The sequence below is a fragment of the Zingiber officinale genome, chromosome 10A (genome assembly GCF_018446385.1).
Source record: "Zingiber officinale cultivar Zhangliang chromosome 10A, Zo_v1.1, whole genome shotgun sequence".
Taxonomy (NCBI): Eukaryota; Viridiplantae; Streptophyta; class Magnoliopsida; order Zingiberales; family Zingiberaceae; genus Zingiber; species Zingiber officinale.
The window spans coordinates 65428653-65448442 of NC_056004.1; the positions used below are offsets into that span (position 1 = coordinate 65428653).

At 37.6% G+C, this 19790-nt stretch overlaps 1 long non-coding RNA gene across 1 annotated transcript; it reads right to left on the bottom strand.

Annotated features, from left to right (window-relative positions):
* Nucleotides 1-14084: 14084 nt before the first annotated feature.
* LOC122026323 lies at nt 14085-14460 on the bottom strand. Its single transcript, XR_006124106.1, has 3 exons — nt 14442-14460; nt 14224-14347; nt 14085-14128 (listed from the first exon to the last, which is right to left on the bottom strand). It is a non-coding gene; the product is annotated as an uncharacterized LOC122026323 (long non-coding RNA).
* Between the last annotated feature and the right edge of the window lie 5330 nt (nt 14461-19790).

Genomic DNA, 19790 nt, shown 5'->3' on the forward strand with positions numbered 1-19790 from the left:
CGGATACTGCTGTGATCTGGCTGCGATCTGCTTGACTCCTGGGGATTGGTTCGAGCTCAGAAGATGCCAGTGTTGACTGTGATATCATTGGTGTGAGTTCAGAGAATCAGAGAAGGAGGAAAAGGGATTGGCTGCAGCGCTGATTTGCGCAGTTTGGACCAGATTTGTAGCGCTGATTTGCGCAGTTTGGACCAGATTTGTGACAGAAGAGATCAGGTTTTGAGAAGCAGTAAAAACAGCGAGAGGGGAACAAGAACACAACAACGAAAGAAAGCTTGAAAGAAAAGTGTGTGCTGTTGTGCGAAGTTCTTGAGCTCTCGGGTGAACTGCGATCTCTGTTTTCTGCTACTAATTCTCGCGTGGTTGTAAGCATTTCCATTCTCCTTTGCCACCGAGTTTCTGTAAGTCTCGTGCTTTAAATTAGATATTTCTTGAGACTTTGTGGGAAGGTTACTCCACCTAGAAGGAGGATCTTTAGCCGGAATTCTTCCGGGGTGCGATCTACCGAAGATCAAGGAGTCGTCCACCTTACGGACATGCCGAGGAGTAGGGGCAAGTTATCCCCGAACCTCGTAAATCTGTGTATCAGTGTTTGTGTGTTTGTTTTTGTTTTGTTTTAGTTTGTTTATTCCGCTGCGCTAACTAGTGTCTGTGTAGAACTCTTTGCTTAAGTTTTTAAAGAGGCTATTCACCCCCCCTCTAGCCATCTAAGATCCCAACAATATGTAAAACTGAAAGGTAACTGAGGAAGCTGTACTCACCAGGGACTCCTATCCAGAACAAAGGGTCGTCAAACCGAGAGTGTCACAAATCCTGTATGCATGTTAAACATATGGATCCAACCAAATGCAGCAAATAAAAGCAGCAAGCACAAGCAATAAATGCATCAATGCGTATGATGCCAATGGCATGTCCTGGTCACCCCTACTCTCCAGTCTGCCGTCTCACACATGATGGTGAGACCGAGTGGGTAGGGCTGTGACAACCGTGCACTCTAATGTCACTGCTCCTGATGAGTGACCGAGTGGACGGGATGCTGTCGGAGTACACCTATCCTCCTACCCCAAGTCATAAATGGGGGAGCTCAATGCTCTCATCTCCCGGTACACAATGACGGGAAGGGATCCCTGTCTTGCTACAACGCTGCATCACACTAACCCATGAGTGGACCAACGGAGCCCTTGACAGAGCACCTGCTGCAACACACCCTGCCTGAATATACCACTAACCCATGAGTGGTCGTGTGTGCAGATACATGTAACTGGCGATGTGCTCAACAATAATGGAGCTGACAATCGCACAGCATGCAATCATGCGAATGATGCATGACACTAAGCATGGCAATATCCTGAACCAAATCAATATATATATAAAAATGGGTACCCTAGTACCAGTAAGTCAAATCCACAGATCTAGGGTATACATGTCCTCTATGGCATAACAACCTAGGTCCTGAACATATCCACCTCCATAAAATATGTACCAACAATATACATGGATCAAAGCAAAAGGGTCTAGGTACACAGATCAGATATGATATAATAATATAGGTACACATGCCAGATAATAAAATCCAGAACCTAGTCCTAAACTCAGTAAAGCATGGTATGTCACTTACACTAGGAACTAAGGTACTCATGGAAATAATCACGAGCCATAAACATGGATACATAACAAGTGACAAAATATAACATGCTATGGGTATCAAACCGTGACATACCAAAGGCAAACATGATCATTGCTTGTAGCTATAAAATACTATGCATATCCAATTGACAATATCATAAAAGATAAGTCAAGAGGTACCCGCCTCCAATAGAAAGGTCCAATCCGAAATAGATCCCTCGTCGAGACACCGTCTCGAATCAAAGTCCTGCAGATAACGTGATATACAATTTAGCTAATTTTATAACCAACAACTAGCTAAATCCAACTCAATTTAATTAGGAAAAACCCTAATCGATCCATCATTAACTAATCCTAATTAATAATTAACTTGAATTAATCTCCTTAATCAATAATTCTCAATCAACACAATCATTTTCTTTCGCTGATCAACTTACGATTAGAAATATGATCATCTCTAATAAATCAAAGGATTATATCTAATCCAATATAAATCAACTGTACTTAATTCATCACAACTACAATAGATTAAGCCATCCATAATCACATTAGGTTAAGTTAAACATGAATCCATCATAACTTACCTAAATCCACAACTAACCAAGCAACTGCAGGTTACAACATCTCCAACATAATTCGATACAAATGAATATCCTCCAAATACTAATAGAAATACAACCAAAACTCCACACATAGCTTACCTTAATCAACGGTTGTGATTGTTGATCCACAGCAGGGAGTGTTGATACTGACAACAAGATGGCTACAGATGGAATAGCTGCCGGAATCAAGACCCTCCACCGACTGTCCAAGCAAGAATCAAGAACTTAGATCAACCACAAGAATCAAACCACAACCCTAATTCCACACCTCATATCTTACCTCCAAAATCAACAAGACTCGGCTGGACCTGGTGGCCGGCGGCAGTGTGCTACAGAGACAGCGGCACCAGGAAACTAGGGCAGAGGAGAAGAGAGGAAAGGGAGGCTCGGCAGAACCCAGGGCAGCAACTCACACAATTGCGAGGCTTGGCTAGGGCAGAAGAAAGGGTCGGCTCTCAGCGGTGTGCGGAGGTGGAGAGGCTAGGGCAGAGAGGGACAGCGGTCGTCGCTAGGGCTCGGGTGCTGACACAGAGAATCGACCGAGAGGAGTCAGTGGCGTTGAGTGCGGCTCAGGAGGAAGTGAGGAAGAGGGTTAAGGTGTGCGGCTGGGGAGGAAGTGAGGAATAGAAGGAGGAGGAAACCGCTCGGCAGTTAGGGCTCGGAGGAGGGCGTCGAGCGAGCTCAGCGCGAGAAGGCTCGGCACAGAGGTGGAAACGGCGATGAGGAGAAAACAAATAAAAATAAAAAAAATAAAACAATTCCTCACTTAAATGGGGTAGCCAAAACATGCTTTCCCGGGGCCCCATTTTTATCCCCGTAAACTCGTCCATACGAGCTCCGAAAAATTCTCGAAAAATTTCTAAAAATTCTCTTATCATTATTCGTAAATTTTCGATATTTTACATGGTGATCTACAACAATAAAATTGTAGAAATAAGTATCATATTTTGATCATTTAACTAGGACTTTAATTAAATGATTTTTTCACTAAATTGTAAAGCTTTGGTAGAAGCAAGTCATGGATGTGGTTTTACCCACACTACCAGCTTCAAATCCAATTTCGATAACATTCATGTGGGATAAGATCCATATTATACCTCATCTTGAGTTAGCTTTGGCTAATCACCCAAGACTTAGTATAACTTAGGTAGGCAATGTGTACCAATTGGACAAGATCCATATTATACCTTTTCCCGAGCTAGCTTTGGCTAATCGCCCAAGATTTGTATAACTTAGGTAGACAACGTTTACCAATTACATCCTATGTAACTCTTGTATCATTAGGTGAATAAGACTATTTGTTCATTTGCACATCTTATGAAATCCACATTATAACACATCTTGAGTTAGCTTTGTCTAATCGCCCAAGACTAGTATAATTGAATTACATTGTATGAGATATGTCTCTAAGTTCTCAACTTAGTTAAGTCACACCCAAAGTTCAATAGTTGGACATCATTATTGTCCTATCGCACTCTACCAAGATAAAACGAGTCGCTTTGCTTTGGCAAACCTGACTACAAATGATCGAGGTAGTAGTGAGTATCGAACTTTGGTAGGCATATTTAAAAAGACCTAATCATGATTAAACTACACATGCATCGCATACAAAATTAGCATATCATGGCATACATCACATATATGCTTAAGATAAACATGACATGGTTATGGCCCCATTTTCTATGATCTTCTCAAGCCAATGAGAAGATTGTAAGGTCAACCTAGGTCAAAGAATCTTCTTCAAGTGCTTCCTCGGTCGTCATGTGCTGTTGTCCTCCTCCCTTTTCACCGTTGTCCAGTAGACTTGTTCTTCTCTAATTTATACATTACAAAACCTAAAGAACCTCGAGTTACATTCGAGGGTAGTCTAAATTTACAACATGAGTGAAAGAGGAGAGTCACAACACGCAGGCCATATTATGAATTACAACACACATCCAATTACATCGGGGTAAAGGGCCATAACCATGCACCATGTCACATAACATTCGCAATATTTTATGACATAAAATCTACTATGATTTAAACAAAGACTTATGAGTCACAACGCCATGACGGTCCCGCTAACCAGTTAGCGGGCGGGTTCAAGGAGGCAGCGCCCTTTGCGAGGTGAGGGGGCAGCGCCCCCAGAGTTGCATACTCATTGTATGAGTTGCTGCCATGCCCGAGACCCCGCTACCCACAAAACTTTAGTCAAGACCATTGGCCTAAATCTGACTCATAATCATCTAAATCATAGTAAAATCTCATGCATTTCTATACAACATATCAAAATCTACTACAACATTGTATATGCCTTTGCAAGTGGCTCTGATACCACTGTAAGGAACTATAGCGCTAAACACGCCAAAAAGCACAGCGAAAAAATAAGTTCCTATCCAGAAGATCCATGCAAAATGAAACCATATACTAAGTATTAATTTTCTGCATGAGAAAGTTATACCTTTGTTGCGTGCCCTTCGCAATCCCGACAGCAACGTTTCTTTAGGATGTAGATCTCAGCGCGATCAACACGTTTGCGCCTCTATGGTATCCACACGAACACGTTCTCTGTCCATCTCACGAACTCATGAAATGGAGAAAGAAACAACCAAAGGTTGTGCTAGCAACCTCTTGTGGAAGTTTTGGCCAAGAGTGGAAGAAGGAAGAAGAGCAAAAGCCAAGAAGAGCACCCCCACCCAAAAGGTCACTTCATCTATATAAGGTGACTTCACAAAAGGGTTACTTTATCAAATAGGTTACTTCACCAAAAAAGTTACTTTACCGAAAAGGTTACTTCACCTAAAGGTTACTTTTACAATTGGCTTTTGTATTCATCCAATGAATACAAATATTTTTGTCTCTTGATCTTCCTTTCGATTAATGATATATTAATCTCTTTTAATATTCATTAATCTTAATGGGTTCAATTTAGAATATTGGATTAACCATTAACCCAATAAACCAATGAGTCTAACCCATTACTCAATAAGTCTAATCTAAATTCATTCGAGTCTAACTCAATGTGTATAATTTGAATTAAACTTAACCCCATAATCCATCTCCACAAATCAGCATGTTCTTTGTGTGTGACCCAATAGGCTCTCGTAACGTTGGCAATGTATCTAAAACCATTTTAGAATCATAAGCAATGAGTGACATCTAGCAATGCATCATTGCTACCCAAGTGATGAGAATGTTGAGATCCGACCTAACCTTTCCGTGTCTATTATCTTGTATGACTCAATCCTTCTATCCTTGATATCTAGATTGATCAATGAGGCATATATCATGTCATGCTCTTATCAACCTTTGTGTTTCTTGATCTTTAAGTAGACACACTCAATCAAATAAGCTCAATATCTCATATTGACTCTGCGCATGACCATGCTTTCTTGTGTCCTACTAATCAAGGGTCCCACAGATATCGCTTCTGTTATATGGAATGGATAGATCCCATCTACATCACTCATATCCATCTACATAATTCATTACATACCCAGTGATTGATTTTATTGTCCACCTTATTACAGGTGACGTTTGTCGATACCAAAGTACACAACTCCTTATGTAGGGAACTGTAGTGACTTCAGGTCTAAGGGCTATTCATATCAATAGTCACAAGAGAATGTTTATGACACTCATATAATAATCCATGAAACATTCTCATGGCGGGTTATTCAGTATATATTCTCTAATATATACCCATGTGTCAACCTGATATCTCATATCCATGACTTGAAAGATTAAGTCATCTGTTGACCTACATGCTAGTCTCAACGCATTAATATTGTCCTTACATATTAATGTTTGGCTAGAAATAGTTAAGAGTAGTGTTCCATGTATATCTACAATATCTCACTATCAATTCAACCAATTGATATGTTGTAGATAAAAACCTACTACCCAAGGACATTATTATACTTATTCAATTGGCACTGAACTGAAATAAATGTAATAACCAACTTTGCCTTTTATTAATAATGATATATGATACAAAATGAGCATTTTACAATCATCTCATAATTGATACTAGGGCTAATACTAACATGCTAGCCAGCTAGGCTTTATACAACAACCACAACAACACAAATAGAATCAAAACACCAAATACACCAAATACTGAATACAAGTAAAACATAAACGAAAACCTAAAATGATCTTCGGATGTGACATAGGACCTGGCAGACAGGATACTCCAAGCGACATCTACTTGCTACCTAAAAACATAAAGGTACACATGCGGTGGTGAGTATAGGTAACTCAGCGGGTAATAGACAAGATAGTGCATAGACCATAAATAATATGGATATCAAAAGTATACAGTCTCAGTAGAAAATAAAGAACATGATCATACTAACATATCCAATAAACACTACTACCAGTACTAGTCTTTCTCACATGGTATAACGATCATAACTGACATACAAAAATTGCACATACTACAACTGACAAAATGATAAACACATACCCAATCTGGAAATGACACATGGTATAATGATCAGTAAACTCATCAGATCTGCAACAAACCCACTCGTGACACCTGTGCAATATAAATACAACTGCATGTACATGTAAAATAAATGGCATGTATGCGGCATGGCAACCATATACAACAAGCATATCTCAAATAAGTGCAACGACCACAATCACATGCATCTAGTATCTACTAAGCATGTATGCAAATATATCTTCAAAGATGCACCCCGAATCAGATGCAAAAATACGTATGCATGCTCCATGGTCACCCCCGCCACCTCTCTAGACACCACGATCCCTTTATGCCCGAGAGGCTTGGGTCCGTGACAAACCGTACTAGCTTCCAGTACATGCACCACTATAGGCGGCCGAAGCGGACGGTCAACTAAGTAGTTATCTAACTACATAGCTAAAGGTCCTTGACCACTCACATCTCTAGCCCTTTGACTATTGTACCCTCAAGACTCACTACCCCAGAGTGATAGAGGCTGACAGAACACTGAGCAGCCGAATAAGCGCGACAGGACTAGTTCCACTCCTAGCTACCACTCTCCATCTGTAACGCCCGCCCTCCCTGCTAACCCTAAGTGACGGGGCTACGATACTCTACGTACATACTACAGCGGAAGACTTAAAATAATTTTTCTTAGATTAATAAAACCGAACTACACTAATATGGTTTCCATAACATGATAACAAGATAAATAAAAATATAACATCAAGTCACCCATATAGTACTACAATTTACGAAACCAAAGCGTAATTCTTAAAAGGTTCTTAAAGCAGGTTCTTATTTGGTTGCCTAGCCACCGCCACACACATCTCCTTGCCTCTCCTGCTGCTCCTTTAGCTCATCCAGCTTTTTCCTTTATCTGTGGTACAAGGAAAGTAAGCTATGAGCACTCATGGCTCAGTAAATTCCTTTCCTACTCACTAAAACCAAAAATCATCACATGATCAAAGAATATCTCGACATAACATGATCTCAACTAGTCATGGCATAACATATCATACTCTTTAAACATATCATGCAACATAACAAAATCATAACTAGTCATGGCATATCATCTCTTAAAGCATAGCATGATACATAACATACTCATATCTAATCATGGCATATCATAGCATCATCATAAAGTAACATGGCATATCAAGCATAGCATGAAACATAACATACTCATATCCAATCATGGCATATCATAAATCATAGCATCATCACAGCATGATCATAAGGTATATGCAATATGATTTTGAAAACATGTATCCGAAAAACATGTATATCTCTCATGATCTTTAAAACCATTTCTTCTTACATATATATACTTGAACATAATATCAACATATTCAGGGCCCCGGCTTGTACCATACATACATAACATAAATGTGCGCGTCCTAAGTATATCCAAGGTAGCAAGTCTTGAATCATACTAGGAACTAGGTCAAGATCACAAAGCATGGCCTAGGGGCATACTTAAAGAGTCCATCCCTTATCAGCCTAGATCACAAAGCAAGGCCTAGGGACGTACTAAGGAGCCCATCCCTTATTAGCCTAGATCACAAAGCAAGGCTTAGGGGCGTACTAAGGAGCCCATCCCTTATTAGCCTAGATCACAAAGCAAGGCCTATAGACTGATTAGGAGTCCACCCTTGGTACAAGCCTTACAAAGTAAAGTAGCATGTATAAAAATGCATCATTTAGTCACATAGCATAGCATAAAAGTATGCATCACTTTGGCATACATTATGTCATAAAAGTATGCATCACTTAGGCATACATCATATCATAAAAAGTATGCATCACTTAGGCATACATCATGTCTTAAGAAAGTATGCATCACTTAGGCATACATCATATCATAAAAAGTATGCATCACTTAGGCATACATCATGTCTTAAGAAAGTATGCATCACTTAGGCATACATCATATCATAGAAAGTATGCATCACTTAAACACGTAGTATATCATTAAAGCATGCATATTTCTATCCACATAGCATATCATAAAAACATTCATATTCTAAGCACATAGCATATCATTAAAGCATGCATATTTCTACTCACATAGCATATCATAAAAGTATGTATATTCTAAGCACATAGCATATCATTAAAGCATGCATATTTCTAAGCACATAACATATCATTAAAACATGCATATTTCTAAGAACATAACATATCATTAAAATATGCATATCTCTATCCACATATCATATCATAAAAAGGTATAAATCACAAGCATACATGGTTAAGCATAAGGGTGTATCATGTGATTATACTATCATAAGAAATATGGTAACATAGTTAACTTGGGTTCTAAGCTTCCTAAACCCTTAGGTTCCTATCATGGCCGAATCCCCCTTAGGTCTCAATTTAGGTAAAAATAATCTCCAATCATGTGGAACCTAAATTATCATTACATGAATTTCATAAGAAGCATTATAAGTATGATTTACTTGGTTTCTAAGTTCTCTAAGTCCTTAAACTAATGTGGCCGAACCCTATCAGTATATAGATAAGGTCCCAAATGTCATGAAAGCATGGAAACCTTAAACCATATTTATAGCATTTTTTTCAAGTAACATAGTAAGCATATTGAGCTAGTTCCTAAGTCCTTCAAGCCCTTAACATATGTCATGGTCAAACTTTTAAAAAGTGTTCATTAGGGCTAAAAACAAGCATACAAGCATGTGAACTTGAACTAACATCATGTATAAATTCATAACAAAACATTATACAACATGTATGGCCGAAACTTACCCTAGCCTCAATTAGGTCATTAAACAACATATAGCATGGGAACTTTGTCTTTCTACTTATCATATTCCATGTAAAGTGACATAATCATATTTAATTCTTGTTCTAGGGTTTCTAGGGCATCTATTCCTTCATGGCCAAAACATACAATGGTCCATTTAGGTCATGGAAAAATTATACAAGCATGTGACACAAAATCAACACATTATCCTATTTTCATAAGAAGCACTTTTAACACATTTGGTTTCATTTCTAAGGCCTCTAGGTCTTTTAAACCCTACTTGGCCAAAACTCAACAGTATGTAAACTTGCTTCAAATAGCCTAAAAGCATAAGAAATCATACAAGTTTCATAGCATGTATAAAGACAAGCATAATAAACATACATGTGAATTGTGTCTTAGGCTTCCTAGGTTTCTTTCACTTTTTCTTTTATTTTTCCTCATGGCCGAAACCTACCCATCTTTAAACTAGGTTTTAAGTGGCCTAAAACATGGAAAACCTAAGTAAGTTTCATGGCAAAAATTACTAAGAACATCATATACAAAGTTGGTTCATAAACAAGCTAGGACCCTTGTGCTCTTACATGTCATATATCATGTAACTAATTTTCTATACTCAATTTAAACATAAGAGCATTAAACAACTTTCATATCATAATATCACAGAGGTCTTGAGCATATTATAATTTTGTTTAAGCTTTTCTAAACTATCCATCTTATCATAGCCGAAAATCTCAAATGAGAGTTCATGAATTTCTAGCAATGTTCAACATGCAATTCTTTACGAGAACTCTATATTCTATCTTACAAACATGGTTACTTAAATTTAAAGGTCTACCTAACCCTAAACCCTTTTCTTGGCCGAAACATATGAATGGATTTCCTTTGGTTCCAAGTAACTTTCAAGCATGAAAACCAATAAAAGACCCTTAGTTGTTCATAGAGGAAATCTTGTACTAGTTTGGTTAAAAAATGTTTTCTCTAACCTCTTTAAAATATTTTTGGCCGAAATTCTAGGGTTAGGTACTCCTCTGATCAAGCATCATTTAGGTATAAAAATATGAAGAAAATCATTCCTACATAGCATAGAAAACATATCATGAAATAAGGACTTGTTTAAACCTTCCTAGATTTGAAAACCCTTTCTTTAGCCGAATTTTCTTAAATTCTTTCTTAGGTTTTCTAATCCTTATAAAATATGAAAATCACATAAAAAGCCTTGTACCACAGGTGAGGGGAAGCTTACATCCTTTTCTCTTGTGGATCTAAGGTATAGTGATGGAAGAAGTAGCCTCTTCTTCTAGTTCCTTTCCCTTGATTCCCTTGCTAAGTCCTCCTTGTATCTTTAGCTTTCTTAGGAGAAAACCCTTAGCTTTGGGGCCGAAGATGGAGGAGAGGGAGTGGGTGTTCTCGGTGAGGAAGAGGGAGGATGAGGAAATGAGAGAAAAATAACTTTCTCTTTTCTTGCTCCCTTTTATGTTAAGGGGGAAGAGGTAGCAAAATTGTTTTTGCTTTCCTTCTCCCTTAACCCATTTTATATTTTTCTTTTATTTATTTTATTTCCTAATTTATTCTCACAATTCATGATGAAATAAGGGGGAATGAATCCTCTTAATTCCCTCTTTAAATTTTCGGCAAAATGAAGAGAGAAAGAGGGAGAGAAAGAAGGAAGGCAAGTTGCCCTTCTCTTGCTCTTTTCTTATTTTCTTTTGGCTAGCTTTTACTTTTACCTTTATCATGAGTTTTCCTCCTTTGCTATCAACATCTTCTCTCTATCCCAATTGGTTTCTACTAATTAATTCTATGAAATATAATATAAGAGGTTCATGGTTCAATCCTTGACCTCCTCTTCTTTTTATTTCATTTTATTTCTTTTTGCTTCAACTCACTTCCTATTATTTTTCTAAGGAAAAATCCCACATTCATATATTTATCTTACAAGCTTAGTGGGTATTACAGTACCCCGTACCTCATAAAAAGTTCATCCTCGAACTTTAAAATAGTTACATCAGGTGGCACTGAACTTTCGGCTGAGTGCATCGGCCACTTTGTTCGCCTTCCCTGGGTGATAAAGAATCTCGCAGTCGTAATCTTTAACTAACTCGAGCCATCGACGTTGCCTCATATTAGGTCTTTTTGTGTGAAAAAATATTTCAGACTCTGATGGTCGGTATAAATCTTACACTGAGCTCCATATAAATAATGTCTCCATATTTTTAGAGCGAAGACCACGGCTGCTAGTTCTAAGTCGTGAATGGGATAATTCTTCTCATGTTCTTTAAGTTGTCTAGAAGCGTAGGCAATGACTTTGCCATCTTGCATGAGTACAGCTCCAAGTCCTGTGATGGAAGCATCGCTGTACATATCGAAGCCTCTGTTGGTTTCCGGAAGAGTAAGAATCGGAGCACTGGTCAGTCTCCTTTTTAATTCTGCGAAACTCTTCTCGCAAGATTCTGTCCATTCATACTTTGTATTTTTCTTGGTGAGGGCTGTCATAGGGGATGCGATTTTGGAGAAATTTTCTACAAATTTCCTGTAATAACCTGCTAGTCCGAGAAAACTCCTGACTTCGCTGGCATTCTTTGGTCGATTCCAGCTATTCACAGCTTCTATTTTACTTGGATCCACCATAACTCCATCTTTGGAGATGACATGACCTAGAAACATTACCCGGTCAAGCCAAAACTCGCATTTGGAGAATTTTTCATATAGTTGTTTCTCTTGAAGGATCTGTAGTACAGTATTCAGGTGTTCGGCATGTTCTTCTGGAGTTCTCGAGTAGATAAGTATATCATCAATGAAGACGATCACAAATTTATCAAGATATGCTATAAATACTCGATTCATCAGGTCCATAAATACTGCAGGAGCGTTGGTTACTCCGAAAGGCATACACTACAAGAAAATAGGGCTTCAGAGACGAAAAATTCCGTCTCTGATAGTCAATTTTCCGTCTCTAAAGAATATTTGAGACAGAATATTCCGTTTCAAATATCCGTTAGTGAAACCCCCGTGGCTAAATTTGAGACGGAAATATTCCGTCTCAAATTTCAGAAACAAATTTAAAAATTGTTTGTGAATCTGTGTTTATTTGACCAAATGGAATTAATTGAAAATATATATTCTGTTTCTAATTTTGTTTTAAATTCGTCATTAGTCTGTCTCAAATTACATAAAAAATATAATTTTAATTTGTTTATAAATTCATTTATAAGTCGGTTTATAAATTCTGTCTCGAATTTTGTTTTAAACTCATCATTAATTTGCCTCAAATAACATATTAAATATGATTTTAATCTGTTTATAAATCCATTTATAATTTTATTTATAAATCTATATATAGCTTCATTTTTAAATTTATATTATTATTTATATTTATCATATACATGATACTTTTAACAGACACACATTTCAAATAAATTTAAATTTTTTAAAACAATTAATTTCTAATGCAAAAGTATCATAAAATTAATATTGAAATAAGTAAATATTCACATCATCTAAATACATTTAACCATTAATCAAAGATAACATCAATATTTAATCTTTATTTCGCTTATCACGGCGCTCACGGGGACCAGATCCTCTTGGATATAAATGATTTGTATATCCCGCCTCTTGAATCATTTTACGAACCATCTCTTTTAGATTTTCTTCTCTTTGCCTACTTTCCTCGATAAGTTGTTCTTCCCTCTGTCTATTTTCTTTGATAACGAGTTCCAATTTATTTTTTCTTTCAGTAATTTCTTCCTCCATCCTCTTGCTAATAGCACGCATGTCTTCAATTTCTTGAGATAATTCCTTGTTCTTCTCATGAGAGCACATTTCATTGGAACTTCCATTGTATGATCTTCTAAAATATTGATTGCGTCCAAATCCGTACACCCTCCCCTTACATGGGTCGCCCACCACATCACACCATGATTTGAGATTGAATGAAGGTTGAGTAGATTGATCATCAACATTTTATCTCTCTTTATATTGTTCCTGTCCATATTACAAGAGCTTATATTAGTTTTAAAAAAATAAGAACCAACAAGTAAGAATTAATATAAGCTAATAGAAAATTAATGAATAATTAATTATGTTGACTTACACTAACTCAAGCCGATTTGTTATCCACAAACTCTCCAGTACCTTGCTTTCTTTTATGCATTCGTTCAAAAACCTCAAATTCATCCACATCTCGTCCCAAATCTTTTTTCTACAATCATACATAATACATGTCAATATAAAATAAAACAAATGAGATACATTGAATTTATATCTAAATGTCAAATATATAATAAATTTATCGAATGTGTAAATTATTGGAATAAACATGTTAGAAAAGGAGGTTTACCATTCTCTCACGGTGTGCACCAAAAGAAATTGAACCCCCAGTATGTTTGGTAGTAGACCCATCCTTCACTGTCATTTTATTCTTTCGTGTAATTTCACATTTGATCTTGTGATCTTCTTTATTCCAATGAATTTTAACCAAGTCATTCCATATATTAGCTTCCATCCAATCAGGTCCTCTACCTATCATATCTAATATGTCTGTTTCCTTCCTAAATCTTCTTGTGCAGATGATAATGCTGCTTTCTTTGCCAAATGAATGGATGCCCTGTATCTCTCACTTGAATTTTCATTTCATACCTTTTTCATTTCTCTGTCGGTAAAATTATCCCAATTATATCTCAACTGCATCAAAACAAATAAATAATCAATGATTATATATAATATCATATGTAAATAAATAATCAATGGCGGCTCTAATTAAAAAATGTATTACTTACCTTAAAATTTTCCCAAAGTAAATCTTTAATATCATTAGGCACCTTTTTCCACGTTGGCCATACTCCTTTAATCACTCCTTTGATATCATTTGTAATTTCACGAGGAACCTCATTTTCGACAAATCTAAAGATAACAAAATTAAGAATATTATAACAACAAAATTAATTTAATACAAAAGTATCAAAACTTAATAAATTTAAAAGGTCATATGACTTACTTATTCATAACCACATTTATTTTGGTTTGTTCATCAATATTGTTTGAAATTTGAGACCCTTGATTAGGTCCTCTTCGTCGAACTACTGATGAACTATCTTCTTCGCATCTTGCATCATTAATCACGTTATCATCTGAAATTTTTCTTCCCACCTCATCCTATGACAAATAAATAAGAAAATTTAGCTTAATGTTTAACCATGGATATTAACCTTACCATTGTGATTTTCAAATAAATAATAAAATTTACATTTAAATCATTCTGATCAAGGTGCTAATGCAATATCGAGATAAAATTTTAACTAATTGAGCAGCATTGAAGTAGCAATACAAGAGCATAAATTTTAACTAATTGAGCAACAATACAAGAGCTTAAATTTTAACTAATTGAGCAGCATTGAAGTAGAAATATAAGAACATAAATTTTAACTAATTGAGCAGCAATACAAAATCTTAAATTTTAGCCACGGTTTAATGAACATTGTAACTCAAGAGTTAACAAAAGGGTGACAGTTGACTCAAGAGCAGAAGCTTAATTGATTAACAAAAGAGTTAACTCAAGAGTTAACCACGGTTTAAATTTTAGCAATACAAAAGCTTAATTGATTCAGTGCTGTCATGCTAGGCTGACAGTTGACTCAAGAGCAGAATCCTTGAGTGCAACTAGGGGGACTGCTAGCCAATGGTGCCAATGGTGTCTAAGGAACATAGGATGTCACTACACAAAGGCCTGCTGCCAATGGTAGTCTAACACAAAAGAGAACAAAATTCCAGATTGACTGCTAGCCAAAATGTGAACTCAACATTTTTCTATTGATAGATTGCTCATCAAAATATGGAAATAAGAGGTGGTGTTGTAGGAAACTGAAAATTTGCATCGAGGGCAACACCAAGATGCAATCAACGTTAACAATTGTTGGCCACAAGAAAAAGAGGCAGTGCAGTAAGGGATCCAAGTGCAGAAAACGTCATAGTTCCTAGCTATTCTTGATGACCAACATATGAAAGTTATGATGCTATTCTTGATGATGATGACCAACGTATGGGTCAATGCCATGCTTAGGGTGAATTCTATTTAGCTGTAGATGACCCTCTATGCTTAGGGTGAATTCTATTCGTGTGACTAAGGTATCAACCAATTAGGTCTTGCAAGCGACTAGCGTCGTGTGCAACAGCCACCGCGCGATTAGGTCACACGAATGACCTCGATCGCATGAGTAGGACGCAACTGGTGTTGCTCGTTCTAGAACAGAGAAGAAGCTGGAAAAGAAGAAAATGAGATACCTGAGCTTAAGCTTATTCGGTGGATCGTGGAAAGAACGCCGGAGACGAAGATCGCATGCACCTTAAGCCGGAGGGTTGCACGCCTTAGAGTCGTGCGTGATTTGGAGCCTGAGAAGAAATCGCTTTCCCCTTAAGTCAAAGTCATGCCTCTCTTAAGCCGTGCTTGATTTGGGACTGGAGAAGTAGATCCCGTGCATGCCGGAGGAGAAATCGTGTGCGGTGCAACCAAAGAAGAAATCGCCGTGTGCGCCGACGAAGAATAAAACGCGCGAGTTCGGGATTTGGGAGAGAAACACCCAAAATAGGGTTTAGGCTTTCTTTATTACTTAAAATAAAATAAATTTATAATTACTTAATAATTTATTTCTCATATTATAAACAGATTTATTTTTGTTTATAACAACTTTAAACAAATTTACAAACAAAAATAAGTTTCGTATCAAATTTTGTTACTAATTCGTATTTATTTTTGTTTATAAAAATTAATTTATAAATTTTGTTTCTAATTTATTTTAAAATCCGTTTTAATTTTTTTTCTATATTATTATTTTTAAAAGTTAAACGAAATAATAATTCCGTAGCAAATCCGTTTATAATTTATTAAAATTTAAAACGAATTTTTGTTCCGTTTTAAAATTCTGTTTCTGATACCCTCTTTTCTTGTAGTGATAACTATGAACTCATAGTGTCCATATCGGGTTCGAAATGTCGTTTTTGGTATATCATCTGGTTTCACCTTCACTTGATGATAACCGGATCGTAGATCTATCTTTGAGAAAACAGTCGCACCCTTCAGTTGATCGAACAGGTCATCGATCCGTGGGAGTGGGTACCGATTCTTGATCGTCACATTATTCAACGCTCGGTAGTCTATACACATTCGCATAGACCCATCCTTCTTCTTTACGAATAGTACTGGAGCTCCCCATGGAGAGTGACTAGGACGAATAAGTCCCTTGTCGAGTAATTCGGATAACTGTTCCTGAAGTTCCTTTAATTCAGCCGGAGCCATACGATAAGGTGCTTTCGAGATCGGCTGAGTACCAGGAATCAATTCGATTCTGAATTCTATCTGCCTGTCAGGGGCTAACCCTGGTAGTTCATCAGGAAATACTTTTGGGTAGTTGCATACTACTCTGACGTCTTCTAACTTCGGGTCTTTGACTTGATTGGTATCAACCACGTGTGCTAGAAACCCCATACATCCTTTATCTAACATCTTTTGTGCTTTAATAGATGACAATAACTTCTCCGTTCCTTCTGATTCTCCGTAAAATTCAAACTCTGGTTCATTTTCGGGTCGTAAAATCACTTTTCTTTTGCGGCACTCGATTGAAGCGCCGTACTTGCTAAGGAAATCCATGCCCAAAATTATGTCATAATCCTGCATATCAAGTACTATCAGATTGCAGTAGAGTTCTCTGTTTGCGATCCGAATGAGTACTTCTTGCAGCATATGGTCCGATGGCATAATCTCCCCGGATGGTAAGGTTGTTAAGAACGTGTCCTCTAGAGTTCGGAGTGGTATATCTAGCTTCTTCATAAAAGGCGTTGAGACGAACGAGTGTGTTGCCCCGGTATCAAATAATACTACAGCATACTGATTGTAAATAAGTAGCTGACCTGTGACAATAGTAGAGGCGTTCGCCACGTCTTCCTGGGTAAGTGAGTAGATTCTGGCATCGGTCATAGTGGGAGGGGCCTCCAATCTTCCTTGGTTGATTGAAGTCCCTTCTATGGCAGCTTACATCTGGTGAAGTTGTGCGGGGGCACTCCTGTTCTGGAAGTTCTGCGAAGGTGGTGCCTGAGGTTGAGTAGGGCAATCTCTTATCAAATGACCTTCCTTTCCGCAGTTGTAGCACTTTCGGGTGCTCAGAGGACATACTCCAGAATGCATTTTCCCACATGTGGCACACTGAGGGTACTTGGTCTGCTTATTGACCGGACCACCTTTGGATTTATTCCACTGTTTCCTCTTTCCACCTGAGTTTCCTTTCCAGTCGGCTCTGGTATTGTGTGATTTTTGTCCTCCGGTCAGTGCTTGGTTCTTGCCCTTGTTCATTGCTTCCTGATAGTGCTCGGTAATCAGGGCACTGCTGGCTAGCTCCTCTGCAGTCTTCGGTCTATTAACTCCGCCGGCTACGTTCAGAGCTATCTCGGGTCGGAGCATCTTTAACATTAACCGGACCCTTTCTTTTTCAGTACGGATCAGTTCTGGGCACAGTCGCGCTAGGCGGTTGAACCTCTTGACGGCTTCGTTAACTGACAGATCACCTTGCCGGAACTCAGTGAACTCGTCATAGTGCTTGTTGGTCACTCGCATATGGAAGAATTCCTCTAAGAACTCTGTCTCAAAATCTGTCCACTGCATTTGGTTTATTTGTATTTTCGCCTTTACTCTGTCCCACCACATTCAGGCATCTCCGGTAAGACAGAACGACGCGCATTTGACCTTCTCGTGTTCAGGCCAATCCAATAATTCCATTATGTTCTCCACGGTTTTGAGTCAGGCTTGCGCATCCCATGGTTCACAGTTTCCCGAGAATGCTTCCAGCTTAAGCCTTTGCCACTGAATCAGATAGGCCTCTTGTCGGACCATCAGAGTAGGGCCGGGGCACCGTGTGCCAGGTACAACTGGTAGTGGATTCACCGGGGTGATCTGGGCTTGCCTTCGACCCATCAAGGTAGTGATCAGCTGCTGTTGCTCTGCGATCTAATGCTGGAGGTCTGCGACTACCTGTGTCAGATCTGGTGGAGTCACTGTTCCTCTAGTTCGGGCATTGCGTGTCCTAACCATGTTTATCTAAATAAGGACAAACAGACTAGTGTAAGTGGTTATCGTTTTTAGCGAATCTAACCTATTATTTTGTTTCTATCTATTTGTTCTGGTATTATTCCTAACCTACCAATATGTAATCCTAATCTAATTTATAACTAAAAGTATAGAATAAAACTTCAAACATAAGCAAGTAAAACATGAAACTAAAGCATAAACAACATAAGGAAAAATAAGGAATATAATGACAAACAATATAACATAAGGAAATAAAGCATAAGCAATGTAGTAAAGAAAATGAAGCATAACAAGAAAGAAAATAAAGCATAAGTCATATAACAAGAAAAATTAAACATAAACATATAACAAGAAAATTTAGCATAAACATTCTTACTTGGAGCGGCAGGTAGGAGGCTTGATGTGTGTGTAGTGAGCTGGCAATAACTTTGGCTCTGATACCAACCTGTAACGCCCGCCCTCCCTGCTAACCCTAAGGGACGGGGCTACGATACTCTACGTACATACTACAGCGGAAGACTTAAAATAATTTTTCTTAGATTAATAAAACCGAACTACACTAATATGGTTTCCATAACATGATAACAAGATAAATAAAAACATAACATCAAGTCACCCATATAGTACTACAATTTACGAAACCAAAGCGTAATTCTTAAAAGGTTCTTAAAGAAGGTTCTTATTTGGTTGCCTAGCCACCGCCACACACATCTCCTTGCCTCTCCTGCTGCTCCTTTAGCTCATCCAGCTTTTTCCTTTATCTGTGGTACAAGGAAAGTAAGCTATGAGCACTCATGGCTCAGTAAGTTCCTTTCCTACTCACTAAAACCAAAAATCATCACATGATCAAAGAATATCTCGACATAACATGATCTCAACTAGTCATGGCATAACATATCATACTCTTTAAACATATCATGCAACATAACAAAATCATAACTAGTCATGGCATATCATCTCTTAAAGCATAGCATGATACATAACATACTCATATCTAATCATGGCATATCATAGCATCATCATAAAGTAACATGGCATATCAAGCATAGCATGAAACATAACATACTCATATCCAATCATGGCATATCATAAATCATAGCATCATCACAGCATGATCATAAGGTATATGCAATATGATTTTGAAAACATGTATCCGAAAAACATGTATATCTCTCATGATCTTTAAAACCATTTCTTCTTACATATATATACTTGAACATAATATCAACATATTCAGGGCCCCGGCTTGTACCATACATACATAACATAAAT